The sequence below is a fragment of the Somniosus microcephalus genome, chromosome 13 (assembly GCF_052327205.1).
Source record: "Somniosus microcephalus isolate GS21.2 chromosome 13, FLI_Smic_1.0, whole genome shotgun sequence".
NCBI classification, from domain to species: Eukaryota; Metazoa; Chordata; class Chondrichthyes; order Squaliformes; family Somniosidae; genus Somniosus; species Somniosus microcephalus.
In genome coordinates this window covers 177528553-177549976 of record NC_140999.1, presented here as the reverse complement: position 1 = coordinate 177549976, position 21424 = coordinate 177528553, and positions in this window count along the sequence as shown.

The window sequence follows — 21424 nt, the reverse complement described above, 5'->3', positions numbered from 1 at the left end:
GGAAAACCAATTTACCCTTTTGTCTGGTTGCTTTAATAATTTATTTTCTTCCACTGGGCATTTTCAATTAATTTTTCAATTGTGACTCACTATACACACTATGCACACAATTCTGACTTACAGGTTATGCTGTAAGACTGTAATAAATGAGTTCTATTACTTGTTCTTGTGAGTGGGAAGGAGTGGGAACTTGATAACAAAAAAGTTAGTGAGTTTTGAAAAAGTGCAAATAATAATTATTACAGTTTGGTGTAATCTTTTGCCAAATTGTCCTGGTGTCAAATTTCCACTTGCACATAGCAAAAAATCTTGAAACTCAATAGTACAGTGGCTAGCATCTCGTTGATCCAATGGGAGACAGAGTCCTCTTAAAATACTTCTATGGTTAGTGATATTGCTGGAAACCTTTCTTCTCTTGTTTTTATAACATATAGTATGAATGCATGCTGTAAATAAAGTTTATTGATAAGGAAATGGTTGCAGCAAGACTTCCTTTCTACATCAGGGCTTTGGTAACTAAATAATTTCAAAATGTCAAATAATTTAATAGCTTGCCGTTGTGGCATGATATGCCTACATCAGTGGCATGTTGCCATAGCATTTTGGAGTTCCACTGTGTCGCACCATTTAGTGGTCGTATGCAGGTTCATGCCCACAATACCCTACAGTGAGTTCCAAATCTCAGCTATTGTCACTGTAAAAAAACACTGGCCAGAGGTTAGCAGTTCTCCCCTTGATAGGGCAAGAAAGTTAGAGGAAGATACACCTTAAAACTACTCCTGGACACCTCCTATGCCCATTCATACATTGGCATAGACAGAGGGCTAAGAGCCAATCACCTGTCTGCCCCCTTGACAGGGGTTGGCATATGGTATGAGGATCCCATAAGTGGGAGGGGATAATGATAATAAAAAAAACATTTATTAACAAAAACTGTCCATAATGAATCATTGTTAGAAGTAAAATCTGAAAACAAGCCTACAGGTTAACATGTCGCACATTGGAATTATGATGTCCTATTGTGAGTTAGCTGATTTTAGTGGCATGCTATATGGAGAGCTACAATTTAGCTTCACTTACGGCTAGGGAGAGAAGGGGGAATCAGCCACGGTTCCTAATCCTGATTGCTATTCAGTCACTCCTGCTTTACAGTGCATGTGTGTGAATGTCAGGTGAGGACAGCATTGGGCTTAGCTGTGATGCATTCTATAGCTGAGGAGCCTACCAACACCGTCTATGCTTTAATTTTGAGAACGTCCTCTCAGGTGAAGCACTGAAAGGTGACCAATACCTGGAAAACTGCAAGCCAGTGCTTTCAGAAGCAAAAAAATGGAGGAACATTCAAACATTTTTTCTTTTTTTCCCCTTCATTTTTCTTTTAGTATCATGCACCTTCTCTCCAGACGTCTAATCAGATAACTTATGCATACCCATTTGTATCTTCTGTAATTACAGTAGTTCTGTTTATAGACAGACAGCTGTCTATAGTTACAGCAGTTCATTAGAAGTATTAATGAGAAAAACATGCAGTTGGCTCTGTCATGTAGGATGTTAGGCTGCTTATATTTTGTACGTGGAGTGGTAGGCTCATTCTTGAGCTTTTCAACATTGTGTGTTCCCAATTTCAGCCAGAACTGTCTAGTGAGGGAAAGAAATTGGGCGTAGAGTTGACTCATTTGTTCACATGCACTGCCTACTACCTGTAGTAGCTGCAGAGCAAAAGTGATCAAACCTGGGATGTGTAGCATTAAAGTTGGATGCATGGCACAAGGAACTTATGTAGAGAAAAAGCTACTTTAACAATATCTCCATTCCCAAAAAAGTTACCTACTCCTTGGTGACTGAAAGGGTGAGTAAGTGAAATCTTCCCAGGTCTCCACCATCAATGCTCTAAAGCTCAGAGCCAGATGATGTTTAGGCCCACACAAGGGTTAACTTACCCTCTTATTTTCCTTCCCCTCTTTGGGGGAATGGAAGCTCCCCAACTTGTCTGTCAGCATTCGTTGAATGTGCTCTTTGTGGAACCAATACTATAGGTACCGGGTGACTTTTCAGTTTCTGCAATAGCAAAAATTAATGGGCTAGTATACACAGAGGAACTATTTTGCGTTAATCTCGTTATCAGTAGTGAAATTGGCTATGTCTTTAATTTATTTTTTATTGCAAGCTGACCGCTGGATTACCACATCCATTTGAAAAGTATGTCAACTTCAAACATTTGCAGCAGTTGAACAGATATTCATCTGTGATCTATTTATTTTGTGAAGCAATAGGTTTTACAGTCACCTAACAACACAGAGCATCCTGACATAATGCTGCATCATGTTGTGAACTTGAATAACTCGTATACTGCCAGCCTATAATTAATAGTTATGTTGTTGTCCCATTGCAACAGTTGTCGCTTCATCCAGATCACTTATTTAAATAGCTTGGTTTTTTTCTTGGAGTTGCAGTTTTCCTTGAATCATAAAAAGTACTGGCAGCAGAAATTTCAGTCGCTAAGGTGTTGTCGTAAAGATCTTAAAAGGACTGGACAATAAACAGGTGACTATCTAGGGAAACTATGCTGCCAGTATCTTTGGCATAGTCCTGCTCTTTTGATTACCAAGTTCAGATCAGCAACAGTTCAATAATCTTCATACGGTTTATTAAGACAGAGAGGCAAATGACAATCAGAACAGTCAGATCATATGGTACACAGAAAACAAACTTGACAATACACATAATTAGGTCTGTTTCATTAGGTTTCACTTTCCAAATAGGCGATTTGAGTAAAGTAAATAGTTCTGTTTCAAACACAGTAACGTCTTAAGTTACTAGAAGGCATACTATATGTTACAGATGCTACATATTACTGAGCTTGTTATCAATACACATACTTTGGCCTGAAAAAGTTACATTTTCTTAACAGCTTATAATGGCCCTTTTAAATTCAGTTTGCAAGGTGGACAGTGAGTTTTCTGTCTGCCTTTTCTGAGGCCTTGGATGTGATTGACAAGCTGCACTTCCTCCAGTTCCCCCCCCCCGCCGCCTTCTTGGTTTGTACTATGTATGCTTCCCTGGACTCTGACACCCTGGAATTGTGGCATGTTCTTTGCTACCCCTTTCCCCATTCTGTGGTGCATGGAGCCGACCCATCAAGGCCTCCATCTGAAATCGCCACAGCCCTCTGACTTACTTCAGGTGTGTGGAGCCCTAGACCTTGTGCAGCTTAGTCAGTGACTTCTGCAGCTACCTGTTCTAGACTAATGCACTGTGCTGAATCACTCTGCTCATTTCTTCCCTGAACTGCTTATCTATAAGCTTCCCAGTTTGCATCGTGGGATTTCTAAGAGACCACCCCTGGTTTGCCTTGTGGCCCATCTCACCACATTTAAAACACTCTGACTTCTGGTCGGCTGCCCCCCTCTGGCATTGCCTGGGGTGGGTTGAGTAGTTGGCTTGCTGTGCAGCTTGTCCATGGGATGGCATGAGGCATCTAGTCTTGCAACCATTCAATGGCTTACCTGTGCTCACAATGGCATAAAATGATCAGTGTGCCCATCTACTTTACCATGAGTTTTACCTTCCTCAAGTAACTAGATTCTTAAATCATTTGGAACTATTTCCAGAAATCTGTCCTTTAACATTAAATGGCAAAGGCCTTTGTTCTGTGATGTCTTTGAGCTGTATACATTTCCCGATAAGTACTTTCTGGAATCTTTCTTAGTTTCTTAAATTTCTGCCTGTATGCCTTCAGGTATTAAATCAAAAGCCCTGAAAACAACATGCTTTACATCACAGTACATACTATCAGCAGGATTGGCATGAGAAAATGCTTTGAACACTTTTCTGCTTACTGACTTTGTGACTTGGTTGTACCAATTTTTTATAGCACTTGTGGTGACCAGTTAACAATTCAAATGTTTGGTTAAAATTATTGATATTAACCGCTCTTTAAAATTTGGAATAAGATTTGATAAAAAGTTGGGCCCCAATTTCTGGTATGCCATTTATCAGACAAACTGCTGATGCGTGTTTATTTGCCAGTTCAAGAGCATGGCAGTGCTCCTTCTCCTTCTTGGTACAGCAGATTTGTTCTGATGCTGTTTCTTCTCATGCTAGCCTCCCTTTTATGTAATTCCCTCGCTTCCTGTCTACTTTACTCAATCTCTAATTAAAGCTCACATTCTGTTAGCTGAAACTATCTCTCCTTCACTTTCTCATCAGCCACCAACCTCGCCAATTCAAGCTCTACCACTTTTGATTTGAACATTTTTTGATATCACTGTTTCTGTTCCATTCTTTAAATTTTAACCATTTCAACTGCCTTTGTTACCAGTGTAACTCAGTATCCCAGGTAGCTGCCACCAATTATTTTGAATTCAGGTCTTTCTTAGATACATTCTTGGGTTCAGTGGCATCAGTTGCTCCCGTAACCGATCCGAATACTTTACTTTTATGGGAGTTAACCCACACTGCCCGATACCTACTTGTACAGTGGCAGGACCTGGGAGTGTAATAATGAAATTCTCTTGCGTTCCGGACTGAATCACAATGTCTTTTGCATATGTACTTCTTTGATCTCTTCAAAGTTGGATCAAATGAACACAAGATGAGGTAAGGTTTTGTTTAATTCATAAACTGTTTGACTCTAAAGTAAGGTAAAGCATACAGAGTAACAGATGTCATTAGAGTTACTTAGTTCAATTCGTACAGCTTATTTTTGTTATTGATGCAGAATAAAGAGCATGTCATGCCATCCCACTTTAGTGGGTCATCTTTCTGCATTCTGTCACATGGTCCAGAACTAAATATTTCTCCTTGCAGTCTCCTGTCCTTTTTAACCTTCTCACCACACATCATTGCTTGATTGGCTTTGCAGTCCCTTTTTCTGAAAGTCAGTCTACCTTATTAGTTATTTAAGATTCTGCTTTATTGCAAAGCCCTCCTCAACATTAGGTGCCAGGTGTTTATCTATTTCAGAAACAAGCCACCGAATTGCTCATTGTTTGGCCTCTTAGAAAAACAACTTCAATGAGCTAATTCCACCTTTCACCTGACTTTGGATTCACAACACATGATAGGACAGTCCTGAGAAATTAACTCCTTTAAAGCAAGCCTTAGCTCAAAACGCATTTTAAAATAATTTGTGTCTAGATCTTCTCTGTGAAAAAAAATCCAGAAATGTGATAGTCTGAAGTGGCTGTTGTGCTAGTAACTGTAAGAGGCCCCTGTTTGTATTTATGCAGCAGTGAAAACATGTAAGATTCCATTGATAAACTAACCACCAAAGGAAAAGCAGAACGTGACAGCAGAATGAGATGTAAACAGGAGAGAATGGTGCAAATAGGTTATCATTCTCCATTTCAGTGTCACTTTCCAGTCTCCCACCTTTAATATAAATTTACTTTTAGATGTTGCAGGGTCAGTAAGTACCAAGGTGGCTTCTTAGCCCCAACTGGAGGAAGCTCGGCCTCTATGTAACTTATCTCATGGCTCATTTAATACTCCATGCTCAGTTCCTGTAATAGCTCACCAAGTCACTGAGCCATATAGAGCAGAGAAGTCCCAAGTTCAATCCCTGGTCAATACTGAGTTAGCTAGTGTCAGGTGGGGGAAGTGGCAGCAATGCTATAGTTGGCGTAAGTGCCTTGAGTTAGGGAGAAGATAATCGCTTAGGGTTCCTGGTCTCAAACATTATCCAGCTGAAAGTCCATGGCCTAGAAATTTGTATTCGCTACGAAAGTTGCCAGTGTCGCTGAATTCAGCGCTAGGGTCGAAGTTTGGAGTGGTGACGTTAAGTCGGCGTTGCACACCGATTGACACCACCACACCGCCATTTTCCCCCCCCAGGGCACTGCCAGTTACCGGCAGCACAAAGAGAAGGAGGAAAATGGCAGCCACCATTGGACCCGCCACCAGCTGGCGAAAGACCGGCGGCCGCCATGTTTTCGCCATTCCATGGCACTATGGAGTGGCGGTAAGTACATGACTTTCTCGCCCCATATGTGTAAATGTTGGGGTTGGCTGTGATGCCAACACAGTTGAATAGTTGAGCAACTTTCACTTTCAAAGCTCATATGTGAATACTGTAGGCATTGTTAGGTCCTCTTTGCCATTGCATCTGGAGCAAGATTAAAAACATAGAAACATAGAAGGTAGGAGCAGGAGTAGGCCATTCGGCCCTTCGAGCCTGCTCTGCCATTCAATGCGATCATGGCTGATCACCCAAATTCAGTACCCGGTCCCTGCTTTCTCCCCATACCCCTTGATCCCTTTAGCCTTAAGAAATATATCCAACTCCTTCTTGAATATATTTAATGAATTGGCTTCTACTGTCTTCTGTGTTAGAGAATTCCACAGGTTCACCACTCTCTGGGTGAAGAAATTCCTCCTCATTTCTGTCCTAAATGGCCCACCCCTTATCCTTAGACTGTGACCCCTGGTTCTGGACTCACCGACCATCGGGAACATCCTTCCTGCATCTAGTCTGTCCAGTCCTGTCAGAATTTTATAAGTTTCAATGAGATCCCCTCTCATTCTTCTAAACTCTAGCGAGTACAAGCCCAATCGTCCCAATCTCTCCTCATACGTCATTCCTGCCATCCCAGGTATCAGCCTGGTGAATCTTCGCTGAACTCCTTCCATGGCAAGAACATCCTTCCTCAGATAAGGCGACCAAAACTGCACACAATACTCAAGATGTGGTCTCACCAAGGCCCTGTACAACTGCAGCAAGACATCCTTGTTCCTGTACTCAAACCCTCTCGCTACGAAGGCCAACATACCATTTGCCTTCTTAACCGTCTGCTGCGCCTGCATGCTTACCTTCAGCGACTGGTGCACAAGGACACCCAGGTCTCGTTGCACTTCTCCTTCTCCCAATCTATTGCCATTCAGACAATAATCTGCCTTCCTGTTTTTGTCACCAAAGTGGATAACCTCACATTTATCCACGTTATATTGCATCTGCCATGCTTTTGCCCAATCACCCAACCTGTCCAAATCATCCTGTAGTTTCTCGGCATCCTCCTCACAGCACACACGCCCACCCAGCTTTGTGTCGTCTGCAAATTTGGAGATATTACATCTAGTTCCCTTGTCTAGATCATTAATATACATTGTGAATAGCTGGGGTCCCAGGACCGATCCCTGCGGTACCCCACTAGTCACTGCCTGCCACTCGGAAAAAGACCCGTTTATTCCAACTCTTTGCTTTCTGTCTGCCAACCAGTTCTCTATCCAAGTCAGTACCTTGCCCCCAATCCCATGTGCCTTAACTTTACATGCTAATCTCTTATGATTATAAGATGCAGGGAGAGTAGAAAATTGGTGAGAGAAAAAATGGGTGGAAAAACTTTTTTTAGTTATTTCCTTATTTGTAAATGGAGCTAACCAAACTACTAGCTAACTCTTTGGTGTAGTGTATGTACCTTTAAGAGAGAACTACTTTTACAGCTCCTGTATACTGTAGTACCGGCAGTGACCACACCTGTATATAAGCCTTGAGCATGCCTCTGTACCCCAGTCTTGAGACTACCCTACTCCAGTAAATACCTGTTGATTGTTAAGTTACAGTATCCGTGTGGTTATTGAAAAACATCATACTCTCAGAATCACGGATCTAACAGTGGCGACGAGTGTCGATTCGAATCTACCTGCAACTCTGCATTTCCCTTCGAGGATTCGCTCCGGAGAGCGGTGGAAGAAAGTCGAGGCCAGAAGCACGGGCGTCGACCACGAGCAACGGCCCAGTCGTCCGGCAGAGAGTGAACATCGCAGGGGAGGCTGTGGAGAGCCGGGCTTGGTTCCCCAGCCACGACAATCAGCAATAGACTGACGACAGGTACAGCGCAGACCCTTTCCGGACAGCGGCGGCTGGAGCCGACCGACGGCGGAGAGAAAGCCGAGCAGCGTCGACGGGGTAAGACAGAGGGTGAAGCACACAGGGCGCAGCCGGGGGTTGAAAACCGAGCGGCGTCGAGGAAAAACAAAACGGAGAGAGAGAGGGTAAAGCAGCAGCCGGGTTCAGGACCGAGCGGCGGAAACGGGAAAGGCGCACAAAAAAAAAGAACGCGTAGAGCACAGCCAGGGCTGAAGGGCTGAACAGTGTCCGTGGGGAGAAGAAGGGAGAGAGCGGGAGACGCCATTGAGCCGCGGAGAAGAAGGAAGAGCGCAGGAGACGCCATTTTTAGAAGCTGCAGCGGAGAAGGGCGAGCGCAGGAAGGAAGGAAAGCGCGGGAGACGCCATTTTGTGCCAGCGGAGAAGAAGGGGAAGCGCGGGAGACGCCATTTTTGACAGTTAAATCACACCCAGGGATGCAGAAGAGTGGCAGTATCTCTACGTTCGACAGTGAAGTCGAAGATTGGGCGACATATGTGGAACGTATTGAGGTGTACTGCAGGGTGAATGAAGTGCCAGATGCTAGGAAAGCACTGGTTTTGTTAAATTCCATGGGTGCAAAAACTTATGGGTTACTGTGAAACCTAATAACCCCAGAGAAGCCTGTGAACAAGAATTTCGAAAGCATAGTAGAAATCCTACAGGACCACTTAAACCCCACACCGCTGCTGATAGCAGAACGATTTAAGTTTCATAAAAGGAACCAACACAAAGACGAAAGCAATGCTGAGTACCTAACGGAACTGCGCAAGCTATCGAAACACTGCCAGTTTGGAGCGGGACTAGCAGATACGTTAAGGGACAAGTTTGTGTGTGGGCTGCAAAGTGAAGGAACCCAGAAACGGCTTCTATCAGAAAAGGATCTTACGCTGGACAAAGCTTTCAGTATGGCAGTATCACACGAAGCAGCCGCAAGGGGCGCTGCAGAGATACAACGGAGACCGCAAGAATATGGCACCAATGAAATGTCCTATGGAACAGGGAAGTGCTATCGCTGCGACAGAACAACACATGACCAGAAGGATTGTTGGTTCAAGGACCAAGTGTGCAGACAGTGTGGAAAAGCAGGACACATAGCAAGAGTCTGCAGGTCTGGGAAGAAAACCAACAGTAAGAAATCTCCACAGGAGAAGTACAAAAAGGTACACCAGGTGATAGACAGTAGTTCAGACGAACAGAAAAGTGACACAGACTCCGGAAGCAAGGAGCTGGGTTGTCTGAAACTACATAAGGTAACCAAAATGGAGGATCACCAGACTATCTGGGTTACACTCAAGATAGACGGAGTCCAAGTGAAAATGGAATTGGACACAGGATCAGCCCTAACAGTCATAAACCAAAGGGACTACAAGCGGCTATTTTCACATATACCCTTGAAAGCTACAGAGATTGTCTTGAAGACGTACACGGGGCAAAAAGTCTACCCCAAAGGAAAAATAAGGGTGAAAGTGATATATAAAGGCCAGGAAATACCTAAAATGGATATATATGTATTGCCAGATGGAGGACCACCACTGCTAGGACGTGAATGGACCCGGAAGATACAATTAGATTGGCATTCCATACAGGCACTGAAGGTTGAGGCCAAAAAGGATGACGACGTCACACCTGGACGACTGTCAACAATGCTAACTGACGCAAAACAAGTGTTCCAGGAGGGACTCGAACATTAAAAGGCATAACAGCAACGATTAAAATAAAGGAAAATGCAAGCCCAAAGTTTCTTAAGGCCAGACCAGTGCCTTATGCGATCAGACCAGCTGTTGAAGCAGAGCTGGAAGCGTTGGAATGTTCAGGAGTACTGTCCAAAGTAGACTGGAGCGAGTGGGCTACACCCATCGTTCCTGTAATGAAGAGGTCGTTGAGTAATACGCCTGGGGAACCAAAGAAGGTCCACATCTGTGGGGATTTTAAGGTGACAGTGAACCCAGTCCTTCACACGGTACAATATCCGCTTCCACGAATTGAGGATATTTTTGCCTCGCTATCTGGAGGTAAACGCTTTACCAAAATTGATCTAGCCCAGGTGTACTTGCAAATGGAGGTAGAAGAAGCCACGAAACAATACCTTACGATTAACACTCATAAAGGTCTCTACCAATACAATCGGCTGGTGTTCGGGGTAGCATCGGGTCCGGCTATTTGGCAAAGGGCGATGGATCAAGTCCTGCAAGGGATTCCAGGGACCCAGTGTTATTTGGACGACATCCTGGTCACGGGCGAAAATGACAGTGATTACCTCGCCAACTTGGAGAAGGTGCTCACCAGACTAAAGGAATATGGGCTACGAGCTAATCGCCACAAGTGCGAGTTTTTCCAGAAGCAGATCTCGTATTGTGGCCATGTCATCGATGAAGTGGGGTTACATAAGTCCCCTGAAAAGATTGAGGCAGTAGCCAAGGCTCCAGCACCGGAAAATGTGTCACAACTGAGGTCGTTCCTCGGGCTGGTAAACTACTACCATAAGTTCTTACCAAATTTGTCCATGGTATTACACCCACTGAACACCCTACTGCAAACAGGGGTACCATGGAAGTGGAATGACGAACGTAGACGAGCTTTCCAGAAGTGTAAAGAATTGATCACATCAAAAGAGGTGTTGGCCCATTTCAACCCAGCACTACCAATTCGTTTGGCATGTGATGCATCACCCTATGGTATTGGAGCGGTGCTGTCGCACAAATTCCCAGACGGGCTGGAGAGGCCAGTAACATTTGCGTCTCGGTCACTAACCTCAGCCGAGCGCAACTACGCCCAGATTGACAGGGAGGCCCTCAGCCTAGTATGGGGAGTAAAAAAATTCAACCACTATCTGCATGGGCAGAAGTTCACCTTGCTGACTGACCACCAACCACTTGTCTCCATCTTTAATCCTAAGAAGGGCGTTCCAGTGATGACTGCACAACGGTTACAAAGATGGTCCCTGTTTCTAGGGGCGAATCAATATGAAATAGAATATAAAGGCACGAAACAGCATGGAAATGCTGATGGGCTATCGCGCCTGCCACTGCCTACTGTGGAGGAAGCACCAGCAGTGGACCCTATTGAGATATTTTATTCGTCAATAATTGAACGATTGCCAGTAACGAACGCGGATATAGAGAAGGAGACCTGCAATGATCCGACGCTGTCTCGGGTATATGATTTGACGGTGAGGGGATGGCCAACACATGGCGACTCACTGTTGCCAGCATTCTCATCCAGAAGAGAACAGCTGTCAGTATGCCAGGGGACAGTGATGTGTGGATCCAGAGTGGTGATTCCACCCAAGTTAAGGGAGAGAGTGCTAAATGAGCTACATGAAGGTCATCTGGGGGGAGTGAAAATGGAAAGCCTTGCTAGGGCTTATGTGTGGTGGCCGGGAATCGATCAACAAATCGAAGACCTAACCAAGAGCTGCTCAGGATGCCAGAAGGTCCAAAATGCACCATCACATGCCCCTCTACACCCATGGGAGTGGCCCTCCTCTCCATGGCAACGGGTGCATATTGATTTCGCTGGTCCATTCATGGACTCAATGTTCTTAATAGCAGTGGATGCTCATTCGAAGTGGCCTGAGGTGATAAAAAATGTCCTCAACCACTACAGAGAAAACGATTGCAGTCCTACGGACCATATTTGCCAGAAACGGCTTGCCAGAGCAGATTTGCTCTGATAATGGACCACAGTTTGTGTCCGAAGAGTTTCGAAAATTTATGAGAAGGAATGGGGTAAGGCATTACACATCCGCCCCGTATCATCCAGCCACAAATGGATTGGCTGAGAGGTTCGTACAAACCTTTAAGAAGGCGATAAAGGCCATGTGCGACGATAAAATTCCACTACAGCATAAGGTGGACAATTTCTTATTAGCCTACCGGAACGCGACACGTGCAGTTACCAACCAGACCCCGGCCATGATGTTCTTTAACCGAAGGTTGAGATCTCGTCTGGACTTGCTCAGACCAAATGTGCGAAGAAATGTTGAGGATAAACAATTCCAGCACATCAATGAGAGGCCGACAAGGAGCTTCAACCTGGGACAACCAGTCTTGGCCCGTGACTACCGAACAGAGAAATGGCAACCCGGAACGATATGCACAAGGCAGGGGCCATTAATGTACACAGTGGATGTCGGGGAGAACATTGTGAGACGCCACGTTGATCAGATCTTAGCGTCACAGGAACGAGTCAACCCCATGTCTTGCGTACCTGGGGATGAACCCGACATACCGGTAGCATCTACCTCTGAACCAGTAGCAGTGGAACCCGATGAACTAACCGATGAAAAGGGGCCAGAATCGCCTCCGCACCAAGAACAAGAACCTCAGGAAAGGCGCTATCCCGAAAGGATCAGGAAGCCGCCCCAAAGACTGAATCTATAAATGGACTATTGTTGTTTAATGTACATGTTAAAGTGTTAATTGTTATTTGAATATTATGGGTACTGCTAATCTAAAAGGGGAGGAATTGTAGTGTATGTACCTTTAAGAGAGAACTACTTTTACAGCTCCTGTATACTGTAGTACCGGCAGTGACCACACCTGTATATAAGCCTTGAGCATGCCTCTGTACCCCAGTCTTGAGACTACCCTACTCCAGTAAATACCTGTTGATTGTTAAGTTACAGCATCCGTGTGGTTATTGAAAAACATCATACTCTCAGAATCACGGATCTAACATTTGGAAAGACAGCTTGCTTTTCCTGAAGATTGCGTTTCCACAATTGTCTCTACTGTTGAAACTTCCTACTATGTCAAAGGTCTTAAAAATCTTTTTTTTAATCGATACTGATTGTGAGTGCATCATGTTTTAGCTGGCTCAGGATCATCCATTAGCATTTCCTTAAGTGAGGGAAGACAAATAAGAAATCATTATTTCCAAAAATATGTCCCAAACAATTTTTGAAAATTCTTACCAGTCTACACTGAAGGAAACAGCAGTGGATGATCCTCAGCATGTAAAGGGAGTGAATTTATTAATGCCCTAGCACTTGTCTGACATATAGTGCTTTTCATAATGTCTATACAGGCACAATGGCCTACTTTTCAGAAACTTGGGTGGACTGCATGTAGTTATCAGCACTATCCGCCCCATTACTGAGCTGGTGAAAACAATTGAGTACAATGGAAAGTGACCTTTCAGCCCACACACAGTTACTATTTATGGTTAGCTATTTCTTAATGACTTCCCTGGTATTCAGATAATTGTTCAGCATTATGCTTCCTGTTTATTCTTACAATATAATACACAATATTTTCCTTCTTGCAATACTCCAGTTTAACATACTTTTGTATGTTGCTTCACTATGAACAATTACTAAAGCTGTAGGAATTTTTAAGGGCACAAGAACCGACCCTGATGTCCAACAATTCTGTCCCTTTTTAATCAATCAGATTTGCTCATTTGTCAGTGAATCTTCACTTCTTCAAAATAACAGAGCTTTTAAAATTTGTTATCTAAGTCTCTTGATACTTGAATAAAACATTGAACTGGGCAGAAACCAAGGATTTTTCAGTTTACTGTATTATTTTGTCCACAGATCACGCTAATGCCAGGTAACATCAGTTGAGTTAGATGTTCTAATGTGTAAGCCAATCATAATTAATTTTGTATAGCGTGTGGATCAGTTCAGAATCACATTTCCCAGATGCTGTGCAGTTGGCACTGTTGCAAACGTATGTTCTTTATCATTCCAAGCAGTGGGGTATTTTGCTTTGACATGCAGCTTGAGAAATCTCTATTCAGCAAATGTACAATTTCCCCATTTCTTGTACCCAATGTCAACATAAACACAGGAAAGCTTTTGAGGTTTTAGAGAGGACACAATATGGATTCACGAGGATGCTGCCTGCTATGAACAAATATATGAAGAAAGACTTGAAAAATTGGGTTTATGTTGATTAGAAAAAACACAGATTATAGAGCAATATGATTAAAATCATGAAGGAATAGAACAGGTTAGATAGAAGCAGCCTGTTTCCAATAGGTGAGGGGATATAGTTACAAGATTAAAATTAAGAGATTTAGAGCAGAGGGCAGGAGACATTTCTTTACACAGACTTGTGAGGATGTAGAATTCACTTCCAGAATTAATGGTTGAGGCAAAAACTATGTCAACATTTAACATTAGACTGGATATGTGGATGAAGGAAAAGGGGTTGAAGGGATATGGAAACAGGGTAGGTAAACACGATTAGAACTATTTGCTCGCATGGAGAGTGAACATCGACATGGACTAAGTGGACCGAAAGGGCCTGTTTTCATGTTGCAACTTCTATGTATTTCTACGTAGGTATAGAATGGATGAAAATAAAGCTCTCGTCATAATGCCCATCAAGTTTTCCCAGGTCACATAAAGAATTCATTTTTTAAAATTCATTCATGGGATGTAGGCGTCGCTGGTAAGGCCAGCATTTATTGCCCATCCCTAATTGCCTTTGCAAAGGTGGTGAGCCGTCTTCTTGAACCACTGCAGTCTGTGTGGTGAAGGTACTCCCATAGTGTTAGGGAGGAAGTTCCAGGATTTTGACCCAGCGACAAAGTCAGATGGTGTGTGCCTCAGAGGTATTGGTGTTCCCATGCGCCTGCTTCAAGGTTGTAGAGGTCACATGCTTGGGAGGTACTGTCAAAGAAGCCTTGGCGAGTTGCTGCAGTGCATCTTGTAGATGGAACACACTGCAGCCTCATTGCTCCAGTGGTGGAGGGAGGGAGTGAATGTTTAAGGTGGTGGATGGGGTGCCGATCAAGTGGGCTGCTTTGTCCTGGATGGTGTCAAGCTTCTTGAATGTTGTTGGAGCTGCACTCATGCAGCCATCCAAATTGAAAGGCTGCCAGGCGGGAAAACCAACGGCAGAAGGCTGCAGCCAGGGATCTTTGGGGACCGCCCCCATCAACTGACCGAGCTGGCCGAGTCCTAAAGGACATAGCTGCCAGACTGGGTCTGCGACAGGTGGTGAGGGAACCAACAAGAGGGAAAAACCTACTTGATCTCGTCCTCACCAATCTACCTGTTGCAGATGCATCTGTCCATGACAGCATTGGTGGAAGTGACCACCGCACAGTCCTTGTGGAGACGAAGTCCCGTCTTCATGTTGAGGATACCCTCCACCGTGTTGTGTGGCACTACCACCGTGCTAAATGGGACAGATTTCGAACAGATCTGGCAACTCAAAACTGGGCATCCATGAGGCGCTGTGGGCCATCAGCAGCAGCAGAATTGTATTCAACCACAATCTGTAACCTCATGGCCCGGCATATCCCTCACTCTACCATTACCATCAAGCCGGGAGATCAACCCTGGTTTAACGAAGAGTGCAGGAGAACAGCACCAGGCATACCGAAAAATGAGGTGTCGACCTGGTGAGGCTACAACACAGGACTACTTGCGTGCCAAACAACGGAAGCAACATGCAATAGACAGAGCTAAGCGAACTCACAACCATCGGATCAAATCAAAGCTCTGCAATCCTGCCACATCCAGTCGTGAGTGGTGGTGGACAATTAAACAGTTAACAGGAGGAGGAAGCTCCAAAAATATCCCTATCCTCAATGATGGTGGAGCCCAGCACGTGAGTGCAAAAGACAAGGCTGAAGCATTTGCAACTATCTTCAGCCAGAAGTGCCGAGTGGATGATCCATCTCGGCCTCCTCCTGAGGTCCCCAGCATCACAGATGCCAGTCTTCAGCCCATTCAATTCACTCCACGTGATGTCAAGAAATGGCTGAAGACACTGGATACTGCAAAGGCTACGGGCCCTGACAACATTCCGGCAATAGCACTGAAGACTTGTGCTCCAGAACTAGCTGCGCCCCTAGCCAAGCTGTTCCAGTACAGCTACAACACTGGCATCTACCCGGCAATGTGGAAAATTGCCCAAGTATGTCCTGTCTACAAAAAGCAGGACAAATCAGACCCGGCCAATTATCGTCCCATCAGTCTACTCTCAATCATCAGCAAAGTGATGGAAGGTGTCGTCGACAGTGCTATCAAGCGGCACTTACTCAGCAATAACATGCTAACTGACGCCCAGTTTGGGTTCCACCAGGGCCACTCAGCTCCTGACCTCATTACAGCCTTGGTCCAAACATGGACAAAAGAGCTGAACTCAAGAGGTGAGGTGAGAGTGACTGCCCTTGACATCAAGGCAGCATTTGATCGAGTGTGGCATCAAGGAGCCCTAGCAAAACTGAAGTCAATGGGAATCAAGGGGAAAACTCTCCATTGGTTGGAATCATACCTAGCACAAAGGAAGTTGGCTGTGGTTGTTGGAGGTCATTCATCCCAATCACATGACATCACTGCAGGAGTTCCTCAGGGCAGTGTCCTAGGCCCAACCATCTTCAGCTGTTTCATCAATGACCTTCCCTCCATCATAAGGTCAGAAGTGGGGATGTTCGCTGATGATTGCACACTGTTCGGCACCATTCGAGACTTGTCAGATACTGACGCAGTCCGTGTCCATATGCAGCAAGACCTGGACAACATTCAGACTTGGGCTGACAAGTGGCAAGTAACATTCGCACCACACAAGTGCCAGGCAATGACCATCTCCAACAAGCGAGACTCTAACCATCTCCCCTTGACATTCAATGGCATTACCATCGCTGAATCCCCCACTATCAACATCCTGGGGGTTACCATTGATCAGAAACTGAACTGGACCAGCCATATAAATACTGTGGCTACAAGAGCAGGCCAGAGGCTGGGAATTCTGCGGCGAGTGTCTCACCTCCTGACTCCCCAAAGCCTTTCCACCATCTACAAGGCACAAGTCAGCAGTGTGATGGAATACTCTCCACTTGCCTGATGAGTGCAGCTCCAACAACACTCAAGAAGCTCGACACCATTCAGGATAAAGCAGCCCGCTTGATTGGCACTCCATCCATCTTCAACATTCACTCCCTCCACCACCGGCGCACTGTGGCTGCAGTGTGTGCCATCTACAAGATGCACTGCAGCAACTCACCAAAGCTCCTTCAACAGCACCTTCCAAACCCGCGACCTCTACCACTTAGAAGGACAAGGGCAGCAGACGCATGGGAACATCACCATCTACAAGTTCCCCTCCAAGCCACACACCATCCTGATTTGGACCTGTATCGCCGTTCCTTCACTGTCGCTGGGCCAAAATCCTGGAACTCCCTTCCTAACAGCATTGTGGGTGTACCTACACCATATGGACTGCAACGGTTCAAGAAGGCGGCTCACCACCATCTTCTCAAGGGCAATTAGGGATGGGCACTAAATGCAGGCCTAGCCAGCCAGCGACGCCCACATCCCATCAATGAATTTTAAAAAAAATGCAATCATGGGGCAGGCTTCATTTGTGGTGGGGTGTTTGGTCGACCACAATGGTGGGGTTGGATTCAGATTGGGGGCTGGGGAGGGGGGTCGCCATCACGGCAGAGGCTAGAGAGAGGTCGCAACTGGCAGAAGGAAGGCCAAAGATTTGCTTGAGGGGCCGGGGGGGAAATCTTTCTCCTGGCCCACAAGGAGTGGTATAAAAAGTACTTGTCTTCTGAAGGTTGTTCGTGTTTAATCCGCCCACCCCCCCCCCCCCCCGCCTCGACATACATTGAGACTGTTTAAACTGATTCCACTAATGAGCCTTGCAATTGCCATTTATATCATCAATCTAGGCACTTCCTGCAACGTGTTCCAGGCAGGAACCCTGGTTAATTGTTTTCTGTCTTCCCTATCCTTTCATGGCCTTTGTATAGCGAATCTAAAACTGTACTACTTTGAAGATGCAGATGTAATGAAAGCTTCTCTGGCAAAGAGCCAGGATTCTGCAAACCAATTAGTACCTCTACATTTTCATTTCAACTGCATGTTTTGGAAGCTTTAATAGTATCTGTGGCAAAATATTTGATATTTTAGAGTTTGACAAAATGGGGACGATTTTCGACTCTTTACTTCCCCGTTTACACTCAGACATGGGGCGGTAGCAGGTGGAGAATAAAATGGCTGTTTGTCCTGCCCATTTACTGCTGCTTTTACAGCTAGCCAGATTCTCTGGGCATTAATCCTGATGGCCAGAACTCCTGTCTGAAATAGGCAGAAGCCAAATGAATAAATTAAAATTGGGGTCAAGTGACATCATTGTGACTAACACCACTTCCTGCTCCCGCCCACCAACCACAGGCAGTACAAGTCCTGAGGCAGCCATTTTAAATGCTTTTTAAAGGGATCCTCGGATGCTGTCAAGTAAAGCTGTATAGAGCTTTTGGAAACATTTTTCTTGCGGTAGCTTCTGTGTTTTTGAACTTAAAGAACTTGAAAGCGCTTGCTGTAGGTTCTGAACTGTTAAGGGGCTTCTGGAATTGCAGTTTTTTTCTTGGGGTCTTTCTAGGAATCCCACTCTGGGAGAAGGTGGAGGGGGAGCAGGAGGAAGTAACAAACAAAGCTGCAGCTGGAGGGCGAGCAAACAGAAGGAGATGTGCTCAGAGGACTCATTAACCCCCCCCAACAGAGTTTATAGTCTGAGAACAACACACCTGCAGTTCCCTGAGGCTTTGACTCTTTAGGGAAGCTTTGACAGAGTTGTGTCACATCCTGCAAGAGAACCTGCAACCAAACGCTGCACCTAGCACAGCATTGTCTATTGTAGTCAAAGCCACTGCAGCCCTGAGCTTTGCCTCTGGCTCCTGGATGTGGTGTATTTGGACTTTCAGAAGGCTTTTGATAAGGTCCCGCATAAAAGATTAGCGTGTAAAGTTAAGGCACATGGGATTGGGGGCAAGGTACTGACTTGGATAAAGAACTGGTTGGCAGACAGGAAGCAAAGAGTTGGAATAAACAGCTCATTTTCCGAGTGGCAGGCAGTGACTAGAGGGGTACCGCAGGGATCGGTCCTAGTACCCCAGCTATTCACAATATATATAAATGATCTAGATGAGGGAACTAGATGTAATATCTCCAAGTTTGCAGACGACACAAAGCTGGGTGGGCATGTGTGCTGTGAGGAGGATGCCGAGAAACTCCAGTTTGATTTGGACAGGTTGGGTGATTGGGCAGAAGCATGGCAGATGCAGTATAATGTGGATAAATGCGAGGTTATTCACTTTGCTGGCAAAAACAGGAAGGCAGATTATTATCTGAACGGCAATAGATTGGGAGAAGGGGAAGTGCAATGAGACCTGGGTGTCCTTGTGCACCAGTCGCTGAAGGTAAGCATGCAGGTGCAGCAGGCGGTTAAGAAGTCAAATGGTATGTTGGCCTTCATAGCGAGAGGATTCGAGTACAGGAGCAAGGATGTCTTGCTGCAGTTGTACAGGGCCTTGGTGAGACCACACCTTGAGTATTGTGTGCAGTTTTGGTTGCCTTATCTGAGGAAGGATGTTCTTGCCATGGAGGGAGTGCAGCGAAGATTCACCAGACTGATACCTGGGATGGCAGGAATTATGTATGAGGAGAGATTGGGTCGATTGGGCTTATACTTGCTGGAGTTTAGAAGAATGAGAGGGGATCGCATTGAAACTTATAAAATTCTAACAGGACTAGACAGACTGGATGCAGGAAGGATGTTCCCGATGGCTGGAGAGTCCAGAACCAGGGGTCACAGTCTAATGATAAGGGGTAAGCCATTTAGGACAGAGATGAGGAGGAATTTCTTCACCCAGAGAGTGGTGAACCTGTGGAATTCTCTACCACAGAAGGCAGTGGAGGCCAATTCATTAAATATATTCAAGAAGGAGTTGGATATATTTCTTAAGGCTAAAGGGATCAAGGGATATGGGGAGAAGGCAGGGACAGGGTACTGAAATTGGATGATCAGCCATGATCTCATTGAATGGTGGAGCAGGCTCGAGGGGCCGAATGGCCTACTCCTGCTCCTATCTTCTATGTTTCTATGTTCCTTCCAGGGTGCCATAGGGGTTATCAGCAACATGGGTGGGAGGTCAGTGGTGGCTCAGCTGCATGGATATTGAGGTGACCACGCGCTCTACGGTTGACTGCAGAGTGCTGCCGTCATGTGTGAGAACCTCACATATGCTGTTAGTGGACACCATTATGTTATCTGACATGTTCTAGAAGCTCCCTGACAGGCAATCTAATGCATTTCACAATTGCTGGTTCACAGGAAAAAAAAATTATTTTAAAAACTGGCCCCCTAAAGTCTGTCTTTCTGTCCTCTTCAGTAGAGCTAGGACATGAGCTGGCCCTCCCTGAGCCTTCCTTGCTCCTGCACACTGTGAATCCCTCAACGCAGTCACCTCAACCTCACTAAGTCACACAAAGTCATGCTGATTTCTGCGCTGGTGCTTGGTAGTGTAAGAGTGAAGGAGGATGTATTGTCTTCAGGGTTATCCTCATCAGTCTGACTGTAGTGACCGAGTAGACTGATTGACCTGGAAAAAGGAGAGAGGGACAAGGATTAAGATGTAGTTGCGAAGGTAAGCACTAGTGGATCAGTGGCAGTGCAATGCATCATCAGGCAGCACGGTGGCATAGTGGTTAGCACTGTTGCCTCACAGCGCCAGGGACCCGGGTTCAAATCCGGCCTCAGGTGACTGTCTGTGTGGAGTTTGCACATTCTCCCTGTGTTTGCGTGGGTTTCCTCCGGGTGCTCCAGTTTCCTCCCACAGTCCAAAGATGTGCGGGTTAGGTTGATTGGCCGTGATAAAAATTGGCCCTTAGTGTTAGGGGGGATTAAATACGTGGGGTTACGGGGTTACGGGGATAGGGCTTGGGTGGGATGGCTGTCGGTGTAGGGACCGGGTGCTAGGGTTTGGATGATCAGCCATGATCTCGTTGAATGGCGGAGCAGGCTCGAAGGGCCAAATGGCCTACTCCTGCTCTTAGTTTCTATGTTTCTATGTTGTCATGCTCAGTATGTGACTATGTGAGTGTGTGACTGAAAGAGTTAAATGGAAAGCTTCATGTCCCTTTACAAATTGCCAGTATACCCATCGACCATCCCTGCATAAAAAGTGAACAATTCATTCTATTCTCCTTGGGTGACCATATAGAGAGCAAATAAAACAGGCAAAAATGAGCAAGAACATTAGTATACACATTACTCAGGCACAAATTAGAATGATATACTCTGTAGAGACCAGGGGCTAGAAATTCAGTAGGCTTTGCGCCCAGTTTTCGCCCAAAGAGGGCTTTTGCGCCACTTGCTGAGCTTTCGCCGATATTCAGCGCTGCGGTAATGGCGGCGTTAGCCAGTAGCGCTGCGCCGCCACCGATGACGTCATCGGTGTGCGCAGTGCCCCGCTACCGGCCCAACCGCCATATTTAGTTGCGGCCGCCTCTTCCGCAGCGGCCGCAAACAGCGATCAGAAAACGGGGCCGTCCTGTAGCGTTAGTGGGGCGAGTTAAGGCGGAGGTGTGGTCGGCCGCTTTTTCGGCGGCCGCCTGCCCGCACCTCCTTCCCCGGCCTCCTCCGCCCCCCCATTGCCGGCTGTTTTCCGGGAGCCCGGCACTTCTCCGTGGTGCCGGGCTCATTTGCCGGCACTAGCGAGCGGCAATCTCGCTGTTGCAGGCACCTCCCCCTTAAGAGAGGGAGGAAGGCCTGCAGTACCGCAGCCTGCCGCTCCGCAGCGGGTGGC